We start from the raw sequence: 20,049 nt of genomic DNA, 5'->3' as shown, positions 1-20,049 counted from the left end.
TGTAATTTTCCCGCGGTTTTTAAACTTGCAGGTACATGTATCATGTTTTTACTAGTAACAGGACAAAACCCATTTTGATCAACAGTAAGGAGGTCTAATTGATTGAATAGACACAGTGGTCATATTCACTTGACCAGTCCACGTAGGTTATTGGTATGGTCAAGTAAAAGGTTAAATTACGTTGCTTTAATGGGCACAGACATCGATCGTACATATTTTAGTGTTATATATGTTTCTGAGCTAGCCGGGTCTGTGAAATCTGAAATAGAGAACCCAGATCTGATGAGATTTATATAATTTATGAATGAAAAAATCGGGGCAGTTGATCAAATATTCAACCCGAGCCTCACTCAAAGCAAGGACGTAGAATCTATATGACTTATAAATCCTTGCTCAAAGTTTCAATGATTATGCAAAGTTTGCGATTTTTAGTCCGTAGTAACTCATTTTTTTAAAATGCCCCTTTTTTGTCCATATAAACAAACTTTTAATGAACCCGTCGATCAGATGCGTATACACCTATGTAATAATTTCCAATATTTTGCGTTGTGTACCATCATGTACGTATACCAGAAGTTGGTATAACGACAATGATAGTAACCTCTGGACTATCGAGCATGTATGAATGCATACATGTCTTATGCAAATCTTTTAGCGTCAAGAATCGTGCCACATAGGAATGTAATGATGGCGATCTTTAATAATTCCGTCATATCTGCCCTCGGCCTTTATGCAATGTGTACCAAGACGTCTGACACAGCACGATAAGCTCTAGTACTTATGACCATTATATGTTTGATCATGGATTAACGGTATAGTAGAGGTTCGTGCTCAGTCACACAACCTTGTTTACACAATTGTATTTACTCGACAGGATTATCGCATGAAAATCATATTCAATCCATGAACTCCATGCCCTTTATTCCTTCGTAATATATGACAACCGTGGAGAGTCATTTCGCTGTTTTGCCGTCCGGCACAGTGATAGTCAAATACTTAGCGGTATTTGGGACGACGGCGGGAAACATAAGGTGACCCGCGTTATGAAAATTTACGTTCTATTTATTTTAAACAAACTGTTCATAGGGTGATTATACCTGTATTATTAACGGTAAGTTAGTAACTTTTGCGACTCTACAAATTATCGATCTCGTTTTGCATTCCCATTGTAAAAATTAAAAGCAGTTTCAGAAAGGTATAGTATACACAGAATCCACATAAGATCCAGATAACCATAAAAAAACTGCAATACAGTATCGACATAAGATATCATGCATTGCTCGTGGTTCATTGTGTATTTGTTTACATCATGTTAATATTTTGTGACCTTTATTTACATGTAATTTGTGTGTGTGTGTGTGTGTGTCTTGATAAAGAGGCAGATCGCCTAAAAATCGACACTATTTTGTCCACACTGTTAGAATTACTTCTTTGCCCCTATTTACTACACGTTTATAAGGATCCGGTGTTCTCTGGAATACAACCGTTGCTTTGAACCATGTAGTATGTAATGTGTATGTAAAGAAGACGCGCATAGATCCAAAAAATATGTTAATACATATGTACGATATCTCCCTGACATGTTTGATATAAATGCTATTCGCTCTACTTTTTACACTTTATTTTTGTCTAGGTGGCGATTTTCAATGAATTCCACAAGGGGCCTGGGGATAAAGAGTACATGTATTTAGTGGTACGTTGTTTTTAATTTTATCCCATTTCATAAATAAATGGTCTTAATTAGAATTCGACTGAAATAATAACTAGAGGTACGAATGTCAGTGGGATGTCGGCTGATTTACGCCAAATTAAATATCTTTAAAATTCTCGTCTTTTCGTTTTTCGTCCCGAAATATACGAAAATTAACAAATATTTAATATCGTCTTTTTGCCCCGAAAAGACGATATTTTTTGATACCAAAAAGACGAAAATTAAAGACGTAAATTAGCGTACATCAATTTCGTCTTTTCGTGCTTTACTTTTCGTCTTTTCGAAAACAAGAGACACAGAAATGGTTAATTTCGTCTTTTCGGGGAGAAATGACAAAATGGCACAAATCAGCCACCGTAGTAATCCGATAAGTTAAGAATAAAGCAAGGAAAAAATGCTTTACTTATTGAAGATATTACGATACAAGAATTTCGAAATTGATACAATGAAAGAGTTATTTCCCCTCACTCAGTGTTGAGGAGGCAGATTTATAATAAAGATAAGACAAATTTTTGTCTAATGGAAAAGAAATTATGATTGTGTATGTTCTAATTGTTATTGCTAATTACTTTAAAGTATCGACCATAATTGGAGGACTCGGAGACTGTGAAACTTTCAGTGTAATATTCACTTAATTCGAAGGTTTCTGAAGTTTAAACGGCTTTTTAAAAACAATCTTGTATCGGTCCCTGCTGATTGATATTCACTATTCTTGTAATATACCGTGGCATGGACAGCTATTAATCCTTCTTCGATACATCTAAAATATTAATTTCTTTAAAGATAATGTACTTCAATTGATGGAAATATTTGTCACTATCGAATTCTTATAAGCTATATTTAAATCATCTTGCCAATGTCATAGAATAAAATACTATGGTGGCAAAACATGTTGCTTAAAAAAAACGGTGGCCCATGTAGTATTCCAGAAGACATGCATGGTAAAATGCTTTTTAGCTAAAATAATAATTATCAGCAAACTCTCTCAAATTAAAACCCTCAACGAATCTAGCTTATTCAATTCTCCACCTTTTTGGTATCCTCTTTTTGTTCTTCATGTACAACGAATCTAGATTATACATGTATCATTCTCCATTTTCTTTCAAGTTACCCTTTTTTGCTCTTTATAGTATTGACGACGGAAATGAACAATTTACTCGTGATTTTGTTTAATTCACACCAACATATGTAAGTAAGACAGGAAATACATGTCTGATGGTGATACTGAAACCCGCCTTACGGTACCAGAGTGGGACAACACTATACATGTACGTACAAAAGCCGTAAGTCATTAAGGCTCGTTAAGGGGTCGGCCGGACCGATTAATCACCTATATGCTGATGAAGATTCTAAGCCTTTCCGTCGTATTATGTACACAATCTACCACGGTTCCCCACTGTTTCCCGTCTAAGTATATTTACACGGCTGAACAAGCTTCCTCCACATCTGACAAATTTCTTTCTTCATCCGAAATTGATAGTTTGACAACGTAATTAAGTGTCAAAAGCTCCCCTTAATTTTTGTTACAAACATTCGACAATTTGGTGTAAACATTTTTTGTTTTAATCATGGTTTGTCCGTCCGTGTGATTTCATTGTTTATTATAGACGTCGGGACGTGGGGGTTGGTTTCCAAACTTCTCCCCCACTGGTACTTGTGGTGTTTCCCCACACGGGGCACAGCTGCTCGGGCCCACCACAGACCAGTCTCAGACACGGCTATTCTTAGTTACAACACAAATACAAGTTTATGTGTCTGTTAATGAAGGCTTGCACATTTCTTTATTTCCTCGAAAATTCAAGTCCTCCTAGATAGTGTAAGCACATTACGGAAAGAGTTCGCTGTAAGAGTTACTTCCCTTTATACAGATTTGGAAACAGGAATGTAAAATGATCTAAGGACACTACAAGACAGGTGAAAATATTATTATCATGTTTACTTGTTGTGTAATCACAACTAAAAAAATCAATACTTTTCTAATCTTATTAGAATTAGACCTTCTATAACACGGAGCGATAGAGGTCTAATTTAATCTTTTTCACTATCTTTAAAAAATCTCTATCTACATTACTATCTTATGAGAGGGGACGAGGAGAGTTTATTTTATTAGAATTACAGCATCATCTGTGTACGGCTTCACCATCCACTAACACTGTCATAGAAACTCACATAGCAATTGTGACAACATCTTCCAAAAACAATATCGGGAGGTAATCGTGTTGAACAGAAAGGTAACGTTACGCAATAACCATATACATGTATAGGTAAATTGTTCCGTAGATTAGTCTGCTTTTAAATTCCCTTTGCTTTGGAATGTGTGTTGCATTTTTTCTTGGTTTGGCGGACATTGCTTCAAAGACACTCTTGAACAATCAGTCTAATTTCAAGATATGATATTCAATCGATAACCAGAAACTATCATAGGGTCATGGACTCGTGGTGGCACTTCGTCTTTCAACATTCGTGAATTCACATTTTATTAGAGATTGATAATACGACGACGAGACATGAAACAAAGTACATTTTACATGGATAAGATCAACAAGGATTCCGCTTAGCATCAGTTTATTCTTGTCACTTTGAAAGATAGGTGTTTGTCAAAATGTCAACACATGGCGTCAGGGTCACGGGAAAACCAAATTAACCTCCGACAATATGGATTTTTCATAATGCAATATTTTTATAGAATTGCTTTCATGTTATACCCCTGGAACGTCAGCAGCTTGAACATTGTCTTTAGTAAACAAATGGTATAGCTTTTTAGGTTTTTCTAGTCACCAACGTTGCTTCCTTACATGATTATCCAAGATGGCAATGGCACCAGGCTTCGACATTCTGACAGACAAATGCCGAGCATCTTGCAAGTTTTTATGCCATGGTTCGAAGACCCCCATCTCACTACGAATTCCACACCTGTACCTTCGATTTAGCTACCTACATGACTTTTTACTTATTAGTTAAAGATCTTATTATTTCATGACGTCACATATGTTGTGATGTCAGAAACATATTCATTTTTTTTGTATTGTTCTTTCTTTATTGAGAAGTTTGTAACGAACCTACACGTTAATGGGTTATTTATATATGTTTGTGTATGGGATTGTCCTCCGCAATCTTGTATATTATATGTGGTTTTGTTTATATCTAATTATGTATATTGCTACCTAAATGCTGTATAGCATTTGGTTATAATAAAAACTTGAGGGGTGAGACTTGGAATTGAGGGATCATTTGTTTGCATTTTGGTTATAGTTCTGGCGACTTTGATTTGCATTGTAAGCTCAGAGTTTATATTTCCATCTATAATGATTATATACTTTATCATGATTCATATCAGTTGTAAAACACTCATTACAATTACAATATATCTCTGTACTGTACTCTGAATTGTACAATAAAAAGCTGCGTATCTAACCCAAAACTCTTTGATTTTAAGAGTTGTTTTCATCACAAAAGCGATAACAAATAATTGAAAATTGCGTCGAGTGTTGTTTCCATAAAGCCAGATTTCCTTTTATAACCACTTCTTCTAGACACCCGTTAATGTATGCCACGAGTCTGGAAGCGAATGGTCATTGTTTGACCACTGTCTGGACAGTCCAGCTCAAATGACCAACGGCCCCACGCCTGTTTACGTTGCTGTACCGACAACAGAAATGGCTCTGTAATGTGACTTTTATTAGAAAGTTGATATGGTCATCACGCGAACGGTCTCCGGCCACTGTCCGTCAAATGGTCATTTGCGTTTGTCTGGACTCATTAAGCAAACTAATTCTATTTAATTTAACATATCCTTCAAAGGTCGTCTAATTATTGATATTTCCGGAGATATAGATTTATAATTATGATCTGTCAACAGGTCCGATGTTGAGGATTTAACTGTTCCGGGGTCGGTCCCAAGGGATCAGACTTGTGGGGGATACTATAAACCTACAACCGACATTGTGATTTCATTTGTTTCTACGACAAAGAATTGAAGACAGAGATCAAAAAGGGAAAAATAAGAGATTGTTGAAACAATAAAACAAAAATATCAGAAAATAAATATTTTTGCCGGGGATTAGCGTTTATAATTTTATAATGCTAAGCGTCTAATTAACAGTCAGAGTAATTAAATGCTCCACCACTGATAAATGTTATTTTTTCTCTATCAAAAACCGGTGTAAACACATTAGTATTTTTCTTCAGTAACAAAAGTTACTTGCTTTACACCATTACCACCATTAAAAAGTTTGAACATCTTATTTTACTTCAAGGTAAAAATATTAAAAATAATTAATTGCGTCCCGAAAACAATCATGACACTTTGCCCTATACGGTACTGATTGCACATTCACAAAAGTAGAAGAAATTATTTTATATGTATTTTTGTGTTAATTAGACACATACATACACGATTAAATATCAGTTATTGTTTAGAAAATGGGTATCGTTTATGCTCTTTCGGTGGTGGAGCGTCTTTAAATGGCATTATTAGAAGGTGGAAGAAATTCGGAGTGCCTTGATAAAAATCGCACAGAACGTTGGTCATCACGTGTACTTTTTGTCAATAATATGTGATGTAGGATTGAGACAGGAACATTTTGTTTTCTGGGTATCTTTAAATTGATTATATTACTACAGTAAAGGTAACTATAAGTTTGATGGAACAGATTACATACGGGTGATTTTAAAGTTACATGTATATGCTACCAATTTTGAAACATTTTTGGTACTCAATTTATCCAGTTCTGACCAAACCGTCTAATGTTTATTTGGCTAGAGCAGTACATGACACGTTTCACAGGATATTGGGGTAGACACAGAAAGTAAAGACGGAGGGAGGGGTCATGGAAGTAATCGCCATTATATGACGTACGACCGAAGTTCGTGGAGACCGCGAGTTTTTTACGACCTTGACGACGTGGAATGACATCCCGAAAGGTCACACCCTTTTGGGTCGTATTTTCTTTCGTTCTAATTTCCGAGTCAGAGGAACGGTTCCAATCCCCGGTTTATTTCCGGTGTCAACAACCAACATACTTTATTACCAAGCAATAACGACAGTGTTGCAATAGCCAGTCATTTTTTCTCACTTCACCATATACATCTGGGGAAAAAAAAAGAAAAAAAATGATCAACGAAGCACATGTATTAGACGAATAAATTGTCACCTATAGTTATTTATTTATATTTTTTCTGCGTTACAAAATGATTATTTTTTGTCTCCGCAAAATATTGAAGAAAATCACGTTCATGAACCATAAACAATGAAAAAACCGAACTAATACATTCATAACATTCAACTTCAACAATGTCTAGGGAAAATAACAAATCACTCATAGAATTATATAGTTTAGCTCTACTTTCAATGAAATTCGCATGAGTTGGTGTAAAATCATAAAAAAAAATTACAGAGAGTGACCTCTCTAAATCAAATCAATTACTAGTAGTTAATGAACTATTAATTAGTATTTATACTGATTTTTTTCTATTTGCATATAACGCTATCAACTGTATACGGAAATTTACATCTTATTTTAAATATTCGAAACAAATGAACAATAAACCGAAGTAAAATACATAATGTACTCCAAAACGTCGTGTTTTATTATTTCCTTAAAAGCATGAAACAGGTGGTTGATAGCGAGCTAGCTTCTTAAGTAATACTAAAACAATAATGGCTGCAACAACAAGACATTTATTCAACCAAGCATGTCTCAAGGTCAAATGTGCATGTTAAAAATGGATGACAGCTACAAATCGACAACAAAAGCAACTCTCACTGTACCCCGAACAACATTATGGCGGGTAATCCTTAGTGTCGGTGCACGCAAAGTATTTATGCCTACAAAACACTCGAATATTTTCTGCATACATTGTTAGTTTGAAATTAAACTGAAATGTAATTTACCCACTAATGAACTGTATTTTGAGTATAACAAAGGCCATCTGACGAATTTTCGGTTTAAACATCTTTTGTTGAGACCACTTTAATACCAGTAACATGACACCTTTGGAGGGCGGCCATTTCTCACCGAACAACGTAAACAATATGAGGGGGAACAAAGACGTTTCCAGGTCGTGTGCGTCCGTTTGTAATCGGCACATTCCGGCAATTTTCGTTTGGAGGTGACCATAAAAATGTCAACGAACATCCGATTTTCAAAACATCTTGCGCATGTGCTTTTTAAATCGGTATGTATATATGACGTAAACAACCCCATGACGAGAACGTGTAATGTAGCGAAATGAGTGCCAACGTGTATAATCTAAAACCTATAAAAAGTCCTAAACATAATGAAAGAAAGTTGGTTTGTTTCCCGACATTGAGCGAAATCTGTATCACCTGCCTGGTATGAGGAATTTGATGACACCGATCACGCTGGAACAGAACCCCCACTGTGACGCCATACGGCGTGAATGTCGTCTTGTCTATTATCCCGATAACAGGAAAAGCAAGTCTCTGGGGTGTAGGTACAGTACGATTCGATTAGTTAGACGCGCCATTTTAACTTTAGAAAGAGATTGGCTATAACAACATTTCAACTTATTTCTCACACTTGGTTCCTTGACCGAATATTTCATAGACTTCATGCGCTATTGGTAACCCATATTGAATGTGAGAGTGCTGCATTTTGTAATTCGATCGATTCTTACAAAAGGCTAATTATTTCTTTCCTTTGTTATTATTTCTTTTGTTTGGCTCAGCCTATGCGATTTATTTTGTCCCTTCTTATGAATTATTGCTTGTAGAAAGGAAAAATTCGGGTCAAACAGCTCTACACCATGAATTGTAAAAGATATGTCATATCTATGCCATAAATAAGAGAAAAACAGAACCATTAAACGGTATTGTTGCATGCATGTATGAAACATTTCGCAGCCGATACTTTCATATAAGAACAATAAAAAGAACAAACGTGTTTTAGACTATCTTCATGTTCAATATACCGTCGAATTCTCATATCTAAGAAATAGCGAAGAGAGATAGTTGAATACAATAACTTAATGAAAGCACATCGGTGTTATAATCAGAATATAATTTAGTAATTAGAGTTAATGTAAATGTATGGGGGCGGTTGAATTAATCAACGGATGAATTTAATAATGAAGTCTGCCTTTATTCCTTATTTCGCCATGCAAATTAACGACATATGCATGGATGGTGTCCATCCCCGATAAAAGACTATGGATAATATCAATATTAGGCCTATAAAGCGACTAAACCAAATTCAAGAGTCCATACCTGTAGACGGTGAATACGTCTATCCGAAGCTACCATTCACAGTTTAACGGCATGTCTCAAATCGCGATTAAAACCCTTTTTGTTGTCCAACTTGAAAAAAAAATATTATCAAATTCTAAACCGCTCTTCCGTTTTCTTTATTTTCCACTTTAAAAAAAGTCGCAGTCGCAGGTTTTGCAGTAAATGGCAAATAAAATTTGCATTACCATCTGAACAACGGTAGCCCACTTGTCACTTTTAATGATATTTGTAGATCATTCAAGTATCGAACGGACCTTTGCAATTAAATATCACATGCGCAAAAGTTAAATTCTAAGTTCTGACTTCTAAAATTCCAAATTTTGACTTTTAAAACGACTTTTTCCCAAAGTTGCGATTTCAAACAAAATGAAAACACAATTGTAACATTGTTTGAACTGGAGTGGGAACGCACCAGGAAACAAGAAAGTTTGATGGTGGAGTTTTTTTATGCTGCGCAAATAACCGAGGAATGACAAAAGCTGTCAAGAGCGAAACCATTTCAATTGCATTTCATAAAACATATGTATAAAACAAACTAAGTAAACATTCCAGCGAGACATGTGCCATATTGCTAAGTTTGTTTCAAAGCACAGAAGACCAGACTTGGCTACAGCACTACCAGTGGCTGTCGATGTTTAGGCCTAAAGTAAACTCGGTCGGCGTCTTTTACAACGAGGTCATACCAATCTGTGTGTGTCGGTGGACGTAATGTGCCACAGAAAGGTAAAGACCATGGTGGCACAGGATTGTTTAACGGTTTTATGACCACGTTATGTCCTAAGTAATTGCCACAGTAGCGGTACGGTAGTAACCATTCTCAGTAAACATGGCCGCCATGACAGTTACTCGGCCCTGTAAACGAGCGTGTGTGTAGATATAGATGGGCAATCTGGATACGTTAAATGTAAACATGTTGGCCTAGCTTCGAACTTTTATTCCATCAACATTTACTTTTCTGGCTTCTTTTATTTGGTTTATTTTAGAGAGAAAGTGAAAAGAAAAAAGCGAGGCAGAGGAAATGGCGAAGACATTTTGTTGGCGATCGATTGAAAGGAAACAATGAAAATAAGTCTGAAATAAAGCATGCACGTACGTTAAGTTCAAAAGACTACAATTACATGTTCTTTAATACCTCTGTTCCACACATTAAGTAAGGAAACATCAAGATATGTCTGTCAAAGTTCGAAAAAAATATTTTAAGAAACAATGAAAATATAGTGTGCATTAATACTTCTTACATCCTACACTTTGGAAAGTTCGATCGTAGTTTACCATAGCTAGTTGAAAACATCATTTCATACACAATTTCTCTCTGCTCTGTTTTGGTCGGCATAATTAACATAAAAAAAACCTCAAGAACGTTGTATTTGTTTTGTTTAAAAGAACATTTATTAACTCAATGTCAATACTAAATAAGAAATTTTGTTTCACAGCATTATATATACCATTTAGTATATTCCTAAAGTTTAATAAGAACACCAAAAGATGGAGGAAACAATTACACAACGCCCCAGTACATTCATGAACATGTTACTAAATGAAACATCAAATTACGTTAAATTAAATTAACTCAGAAATTCTAAAACGCGTAATGTGGACAAAGATTATGTCGGGAGGAGGAGGTCGATTAAATATACACAAATATTGTTGTGATGCACAGTCGTACTTCAACTTTTTCTTTTCAATCACGTTGCATATTGTTACAAAAAGTCTAGTTTTGAATAAAAAATCAATAAAACGTGCTATTCATTAAATGACTTACTTAATGGTTTCTTGTAACACCCAACCATCTTTTTACGGTAACATAGTACATGTAGTTGATCTACGCTGAATTGCTATTGTCTTTACGAGAACGTATCTCTTCATGCCCCAGTTTCACCAATATTATATTCACATTAGATAGCGTATAACATGAAAATTCTCCATAATATATCTTCACAGCAGTTAAGGGCAACTGAAGTCAACTGAAGATTTCCTCTGCTTCTGTACATAATATTTTCGCATAGAAAAAATTATGTCAAGGGACAAATTAAGGAACGTTGATGAAACTGTGACCTAGATATACTTTTTTCACTATTTGACGTTCCCATTGTTGAATCATTTTTATGATGGAAGAACCTTTTGGTTTTTTTATTACGTTACATAACGCATAAAACCGAGACTGTTTTAACTATATATTTTCTCTTTTCACTAAACGGAATACAATGTAAATGCATATCTCATCGAGTATTTATTTTTTCATTCATTTCAGGTTGATGTAAAGTGTATAATACAATGCTTCATTTTTGTGGATCTCTGGCGAGGTAAGATGATGACATAAGTAATTCGTCTTGTCGTGTCATAGAACTCACGTTTGAAGTTTGATAGCATTGTAGTTATTGTATATTGTATATTTTTTTCAATAGTTTTGTATCATCTGTACATTTATTCCGAAGAGAATTCTTCCCTCGTAAAAGATCCGGAGATGTTGAAAAGAAAACAAAAGTTGTAGAATTTTTGTTGAGTGTTTTGTCAACAATATCTTATCTCTGGCATTGGTTGGGATATATCACTCGGTACCGGAGTTTTATCGCCGTCCGGATCTGTTTTTATATACCAAGTATACGACGGACGCGTCCATTTTTAACCGTTATTGTGACGTAATCAGCGCGAGATCTACACTGGGGATCTGATAGGCGTGTTTATAGAGGAGGGGGAGGAGGACATGGTGCTGCCAAAGTGAAGGACGTGGGTAAATATGACTGTACTCAACGCAGGTCGAGTCAATATTGTATTTCACGACTGACCTCGTGGGACAGAATTCAGATGACAAAATAAACGGAATTCAAGAAAATTTTAAGTAGGAACTTCAAAGATAAAAACGAGGTATACATGTAAACAGTATTAGATTAACTTATGTTATTCTACACATGATATATGTTGAGACAAAACGCATAGACTGATTTGTCATGTAAACATATCTTCGTTTCTTTTGGAAATTTATTTATCAGAGTGGAAGGAATGACACATATGCAGCAAACACTTTTCGTATTACTTGTATATTCTTTTTCGTGTTAAACCAAAATTAAATCCGTTTTTATTTTTTAATTTGTGTATTTAAGGAATTTAACAAACGCTCCATGTAAAAGAATATAAGTGATATCAGAAACAACTATACCATATTACATCCAAAATTCACGGAAAATAATAACATCTCGGTCTAAAATGATATTGATTGTACTCAACGTACCTTATTAAACAAATTAGAAAAAAAACGGTTTTACCTAAGACTTACAATTGCATAATTCGTATCCACTATGCTGTATATTAGGATATCAATTGTGTCAACAAAACTCCTTCTATATCCGTTTATTACAAGTTCTTATTTTTAACAGCATGCTTTTCCGTTTTACGTTTCCAGAAACGAACGTACTGAAGTTTGTCTCGAGATCGAGCCATTATTAGACGATAAGGTTTGACAATGTTAGCCAGTCATATTTCTATTGAATAACGATATATATTAGACCATTTACATGTGTATACTGTAGCTTGCGAGCCACAATTTTGGTTTTGGCAACTTTACAAAAAATTAACTACATAAATTGGCCTCAATGTTGAGAGTTCTCGAAAATTACCGAATTATGCTTGGCTAGAGTGTTTATGGTTATGGCGCCGGTGTTTTGGTATATGTTTATAAATTGTTATTATGTTATTTTGTAAATTATTTATCCTTTACAAACCAATTCACTGTCAAAATACTGGTACAACAAAGTTGACCTTTCACCCCACTCGTGTCCTTACGGTTTCATTATAGGATATATTTCCAGTTAGTCACATGCTATTTTCACGCACATTACGGGGCTCATGAGAAATGCTCACAACAGACCGGTCAGTCAGTACATTCATACATCTATTGACTTCAACAAATGTTTTTACATGTAGCGATGCTGAAATTAACCAATAAAGCCCCAAAATGCATTGTAAATACCATACAGTGAAAAACAATATAAGTGCTGGTACTCAACAAAACAATGTACTATTACATCCGATGAAGTAAAAAGGACGATTTTGTTAAAAATATCAAATAAAAAATAAATAAATACAGTACATGTACATATTTTTATACAGGAAAAACAAAATTAAACAATATCAGGTGATCTCTGTTTCGCTACAAAAACATAATATGGATAGAAATATGTAAGAAGAATTTAAGCATTAGAAACCCAAATGTTTAACTAGGACAATACTATTGATAAAAAAAGATTTACGAAAAAGTAACAATTCCTCTACATTTTTCTGCAAATTCCTATCGATTTTATGGACATTTTAAGTGTCTTTTTTTTGCGAGGTATGAAGTACCCAGTCATCATGCTTTATTTTTATGATTCCAATCTGATATCACATATAAGCACTTTACGTTTATCAGTCCAAGGAATAGGACTGCATTAATCGTAGCAGTAAAAAAACGAACTATTTAATAGAATGCATTACACAGCAGCTATTATTTTTTACTAATCAAATTGATCATTTAAGTAATGCTCGCAGTCAAGGGCTGACAACTTAAACAATAAATTGGCGTTCGAGCTCTCGCGAAATAACGCGAGAATTGGTATCCCTCGAAAATTAAATGGTTTACAGTATTTCAGAACAACTATTTATACGTAATTGGTTTGTCGGTATTCTATTCCATTCTTATATCATCAATATATTTTGCATATAAATAATGCTTTATCTTATTTTTCTATATCGCCACCCTATACCACAATATTGATAACAGGATTTTTATAAGTATAATGGATTGAACTTGTGTCAAACGTGTTTAAATATTCCGAACACAATTCTGTATATTTATAGTATTGTTGTCCACATATAACTTTCATTTTTATAATCAATCTAGGGTTCAGGTGATACCTGAAGACAACAGGCCATATGTCGAAAGAAGTGGACAGCTGTTATTAAAGGTACGTTTATAACATAAATATTTCAGAGAAACAATACAATTGTTAAAAAATAGGCGGAAGTCACGAGTAAGTTTATATCTAATCCGATATTTGTTAGTCAACACGCCACATGTCGCTCTAACGCTCTTATGCATGTAAACGAGGACTGATTAAATGTCACGTGACTTTTAGAACTGTTATCATTTTGATATTTTTTCCGACTCGGTGCATTTCCCATTATATATAAACGGACAGCTAAGTACAGTGTACAACAAACATTAAATTTAAGTAAAATGCACCCGTATGGCATACTGAATGTACTGTTTCGCTGCAAGTTCTCTCTCTAAATATGGCAACAGTTTTGAGACACTTGTCTGGTGCTTATTTGCTGAAAAATGTAAATGGGATCTTTATATATCGACAAAAGAATCCAACAAGTAGCATTTGCCATATTATATATAAATACAAAATGTTATGCGGATAACAAGCGCAACATCTCGCGTGAACAACAAACAGGCGATTTCAGCGTAGACTTTAAAACGAGTAGGGATAAAGCTTATTATGGTCAGACAGACATGCCTATGGTGTAACAACGCCCGACGTACAGAATCTTATATTGTATCTAGGTTAACTTTGTTTCGTGTGGATTTGTCTTAATTTGAGCTTCTATTCTGCTTTATTTAGAAGCGATTAATAGAAATCTGCCCATGAAAAAACTATTTAAAAACAAGTCTAAAATTTTATCAGATGTGAATGAAAAAATAAAATATCTAAAAACAAATACAATTGCATTGATGAAAAATAAAGACACCTGATTACTGAAATTCCTTGTTCACATTGCTATTATTTCGTTTCGTCGATATTGTATGTTATTCATCAAGAAAAAACGCCTTTATTAATAAAAGAAATGTGCACTAAAGCATGTACTCAGAAATACCACTTAGCATGCAGCTTGAAACCTGTAATGTGCAAATCTTAGCCGCAGGTTAAACTAGCCCTGGTTAGTCGACAGTTTAGAGTAGGGTCGCTTGCCCCCCATCGCCGGGACGTGTTATATGGTAGGGCAAGGGAAGTGCAGTCCGTATCTAGCGGCTATACTTAACATCAATTAACTTGAATCAATTTACAAAAATTGGGGGCTGTAACTTCTGCTGGATTTCACTGGCTAAAGAACATCTGTATCAATAACATGGTATCCAGCACAGAAAATAGCGAGGGTCAACTGGTGTGGGTTACCGTGTCCAGTAACCTGGGACTTAATACCAACGTGTCATAAACAGAATTTGTTCTCAATCAGCACGCCATCAAAAACGTTGTTAAAGAAATATTTAAAATTAAATAAACTCACTCATGTAGATAAATGTTTTATATGAGGAGGGGAGTTAATGCCATATGTTGTGTGTTTGACCCATGACCCGGGCAGCGTCTCCTAGCTATATCAACCTGACACGGACACCAGGTTCTCTATTACTACGATAAATGTTATTTTTCCTAATGATTTCCTAATGAAGACTAGAATGCTTTGCACTAATTTCTATCTTTTGTTATTTTTTTTTCGGTGTTTCGCTCATTTTTCCCACTTTGAAATAATACATTTGTTATAAGAACATATAACCGTATTATTACTAGCAGAAATAACTTACATGTATATAATTAATATTTTCGAGTTTGTAGCTTTTAAAACATTATTTTAATTGCATAACAAGATTCCTAAATTAGCATTTAGATCAACCAGAGTTATTTCCTTTCTATTATCTCCGCCAGTACTGACGGAGTGAAACAATGGGAAGTAACTCTGCTAGTTCAGAATGTTGGAAATGTACGATGATTGTTTTTTTTAAGTATAAACCGGCAACACAACATACTGAGAGAATGAAACCTTCATAACTATACATATACTTCAAAATAAAACTTGTTAAGAATTCCCAATAAGGCTAATGCTAAATATGACACAGGCGCTCCATCTGGTAGGCGTGCCTCTCTTTTGTATGACTCCTTTAAAGGCCCATAACTCCTTTGTCAGACGAAGGGTGGGACGAACTTACGACACTACATTATACACACTGCATTTTTGGCTAGTTAATTCCGTTTTGATTGCCTATAGCGGTCACCTAACAAGTATAACTTTGATGTATAATTCCGTATTCCTTAGGCCTTACAATACGGGATGTGTGTATACTATTAATGACAATTTTCACTTTCACGATTATCCTCAAATGATCTCTCATCGACAGCTTTTAATCTCTGTCACCACATCAAAGCGTACAACGTACACCTACTTTTTCCTTTAATGTCACCATCTATACAGTCATAACAGTATGCGTGTAAACTAACGAAGAGGTTAGATCTGTAAAACATCTTCAATGAAAGCTTTCGAGCAGTAAATAACCAACATGTACGTGTAACCTTACAGGAAGCTGTAATAATCCAACTGATATTTTGATGCAATCTATAAGCGCATGCAGTATCGATTTTAACGATGAATGGTTACAACGAGAACTGTACATAGAGTATTTACTTTATGTCATTTGATACGACTTTTGATTGGAGAACTGTAAATTACTAAAGTTCTTATTTTGGGATTAAAATTTTACCGAATTATCATTTTTACATTTTAGATAATAGTTATAAAGACACACGCACACGACTATTTATATTAATAAAATAAAAGAAATTAACTGGAAAGCCTGTTTTTTTGTTTATTTGTTTGTGTTTTTTAGGGGAATGAATATGTACTTTTCCCTCAGATTAGGATAATGACTGTTTTAAAATTATATGGCTACGTCTATTCTATTACATGTAGTTTCCTCTAGTTTACCAAACAAACTTTTTACATGTTCTGTGTCTCCATAGATACGAAATTGTGTACTTTATTATTAGCTAAAGGTTATGATATGATAATAAACCCGTATAGGAAGAAAACAAACCCGTAAATATAAATATTCAAACCACACTTTCTGTTTATTATTTCCCTATTCAATTACTTGTTGTCCATTCATTTTTTTCAGAGAAACGTTTGATACTTCTAAGGATTATACAAGGCACACATAGCTAGGTTAGCATAAAGAAAACCTTAAAATGACGTTGAAACTTCAATCGAAATGTTATGAAAAGATGATTGTATGCGCATTATGCGAACATCATGCTATTTAATTATAATAATGTTATTTGTAAGTCACTTATATAAATATTTAAAAATCTTCTTCGTCGAAAATACCAGGACATCTTTCGTCTGAAAACGGCTGTTCTTCGTGCTAAAGAATATAATTTTCACGAATAGTTATCATTTTAAAGTATAATGATGTCACGATGTGTCATAGTATTTAAAGCAAGATAAAGTGAATAGCCTTCCTACCACATCATATTATGAAAATTGGTTATTTACATCCTTCATTGGCTGCCTGGAAAATGGAAATATTAGTAAAAATATAAATCCAATATCCATAATTTTACAGATGAATTACTAGTAACTATAAATACCAATAGCCATAATTTATTATTTACACTAGAATTAACATTGAATAATGAAAATAATGTAATGACAATATGATATTATGAATTAATAAATGAAAAATAAATAATTTCAAATCTGAATATGAATAGTTTCCAGATTTTAATTGTAAATAAATGTCATTATTAGTTTTTGAATTTTACGCTTTAAGGCACCAATAAGATGAAAAGGTTGTTTCGGAGATAGTTTACAGGTGTATACGGGCGAGTTTATTCACTCCGTACGGTGCACGTGCGGCACGTAAACCACACGATAAGTTTTATTTTAGTCTGAATATGGTATTCAAATTCTTCCAATAAACTATTAATCTGCCACAATCGCCCGGACAAGGTTCACGACAGCTACCACTTGAGCGTCACAACCATAGGGGCAGCCTTGGTCATATAATGTCGCCATCCTTTGTCCTCCGCGACAATAAATAGATTACGAGAGAAAGATAACGGGGATAATTTGAAATTAACATTATTATAAGATCAATATGGATAGTGTGTTTTATTGCTGCATCCAAACAAACACTTCACAGGTAGTCAACAAATTTGGTAGAAGCAATGCTTATTTGAAATTAATCATTGTACATGTTTTATTATTGTCATGGTGTCTTGTATTTTGTCTGCAATTTTATCAAAAAAATATATTGATAGTATCTTTGGAATTAAAGTTGTTTGTTGGTGATTTAGAGTAACTATATTGTCTAGAGTAAAAATAGAATAAAATCTCTTCATGATATACAGTATTTTTCACATAACTTGAAATCATTGCTAAATACAATTGCCTTATTGTATTGGTAAAGTCGGTTGTTTAGTACCTTCATAATCCAATAGTACAGAAAGATATTGGGATGTTCAAATTTTATTAGGACTTATAAACGCATTATACTATATTATTGATAAATATATCTTTGGTTTCAAATTATTGGATATTGACGAAAAATATTAAACTCATGGTAAGTATTATGCAAATGTCAATAACAAGCAGTAATACCAAGTATGTGTCTCTGTTCGCAATAACTATCATCGAAATCAATATATTTTCTTTTACACCCATCCGTCATCCTGTATATATTGAAATCTTTCGCTAGTGTGTGTTGCCATGGTAGTTTTGATTGAGTGTGTCTGAGTTTTGACTTGGTAGGATGTAACAATGACGCGTGATAATGATGTATTTATTACCTGTTACAGTGTTGATGGAAACATATAACAAACACAGGTCTCGTATATACTCAGCAGTTAATTTCCTCCTGATTACAGAGCGGTGCCGATCGAAGTCACAAAGAAGCTTGTGTCTTGCGGTGTTTCTGTGGTCAGCGGGAGGACAGGTGTTAAGTGATAAGGATAGAGTCGTAATGACGTATTTTGACAATGAAAGCAATGGTCATACGCGGACAGTGTGACGTGATCACCATGTCAATGGTCGTTAAAGACGATGGACAATACATCATCCCCCCAGTTTACACCCGGTGACAAAGCGGTATGCCCGACCCGCCATTAGTGGTATAGGTACGCTGTTGGACAGATTACTAGAGACCGTCACCCGTATCTCAATGAACCCCAATAAAATTTCTTCTCTCGTCTATCTGACAAGGTTCTTTGTGGAGAACATTCATCCTGACATTTATCTTCAATTCCCTTAATATGGCACCCGCTTACTACAAGGTAAGCGCACGTGCACAACATTAGTCGATCCATGGATTCGTGTGCAGAGCAGGTGCGCGCTGTGCCTTGCCGGTGTCCCTAATGGCCGCTATTAATTATACACATCAGTGTTTTCGTTCCGTATCAAATCCAAAAACTGCCCAACACAAGAGTAGAACAAAACAAACAGATCGGTAATCGCGGATATAGCCGATAGATAACTTTATCCGGGTGGCTGGAAATGAGCGCCTAATTACTTCCTAATGATTATGTCATAGACATGCGCTGGATTGGATTGATTCTATATCCACAAATGATGATTAAGATGTTTAAGCTGATATTCATAAATATATTAATATGAAATATGTATATTACCTGAATTTAGAAGACATCGTTATTTTTTTTTTATTTATTTATTTATTTATTATTATTTTTTTTTGATGTGTTAGATATGAAATTTACGTGCTCTATATCCTGGAAGACTAGCGAAAATGACTTATTCTAAAGGCAACATAAACAATGTACACCCAATGTCAAATTCAGGGTATAATCATACATTTTTGATACAAAAAAGTAGTGTTTTAGATATCAATATCTTTAATATGAAATGTACGTGCTCTTGTTTTGATATTGCGTTATAATATATCCAATAAATGAAAAAAGTAAAGACTAGTCAGATTATTATATTCTAAAAGCAATATTGTTATATGCTGAACACCAACTTGAAATAAGTAGTGTTTTATTTGTTTATTGAAACAAAATATACGTCCGAAGGTATTTTCATAAGTACAAAGCCTAGAGACAGAAAGGGGATAATACTTTTCTATGAATGACAACCTCCATATGTTAGAACTGTAAGCATTCTCTGTTGTCGGACAGGTCTGGTACCACAAGCTGTAGGATGAGACTGAACCATGTGTTTTCTGTCCTTAATTGGAAAATGGAAATCTGTGAGTATGAAGACAGAGACACGGTCCATAGCTAGTGAACGTCTGTGTCATTTAATGACTGGAAAATGCTTTCGTGCT

General features: G+C 34.5%; 1 protein-coding gene across 2 annotated transcripts in view; it reads left to right on the top strand.

The window, feature by feature from the left end:
• Positions 1 to 20,049, top strand: part of LOC138318104 (forkhead box protein fkh-2-like) — a 37,116-nt gene that overhangs the window by 223 nt on the left and 16,844 nt on the right. The window contains exons 2-6 of one of the 2 annotated variants that reach the window (XM_069260212.1): positions 1,634 to 1,693; positions 9,944 to 10,049; positions 11,212 to 11,263; positions 13,837 to 13,900; positions 19,901 to 19,971. The gene's annotated coding sequence lies outside the window, so the exon portion shown is untranslated. Of the gene's footprint in view, positions 1 to 1,633; positions 1,694 to 2,287; positions 2,328 to 9,943; positions 10,050 to 11,211; positions 11,264 to 13,836; positions 13,901 to 19,900; positions 19,972 to 20,049 lie in introns of those variants that run through there. The other variant, XR_011207838.1, reaches the window with a different exon arrangement.

The sequence above is a fragment of the Argopecten irradians genome, chromosome 3 (assembly GCF_041381155.1).
Source record: "Argopecten irradians isolate NY chromosome 3, Ai_NY, whole genome shotgun sequence".
NCBI lineage: Eukaryota > Metazoa > Mollusca > Bivalvia > Pectinida > Pectinidae > Argopecten > Argopecten irradians.
This window is presented reverse-complemented; position numbering and strand designations above follow the sequence as displayed.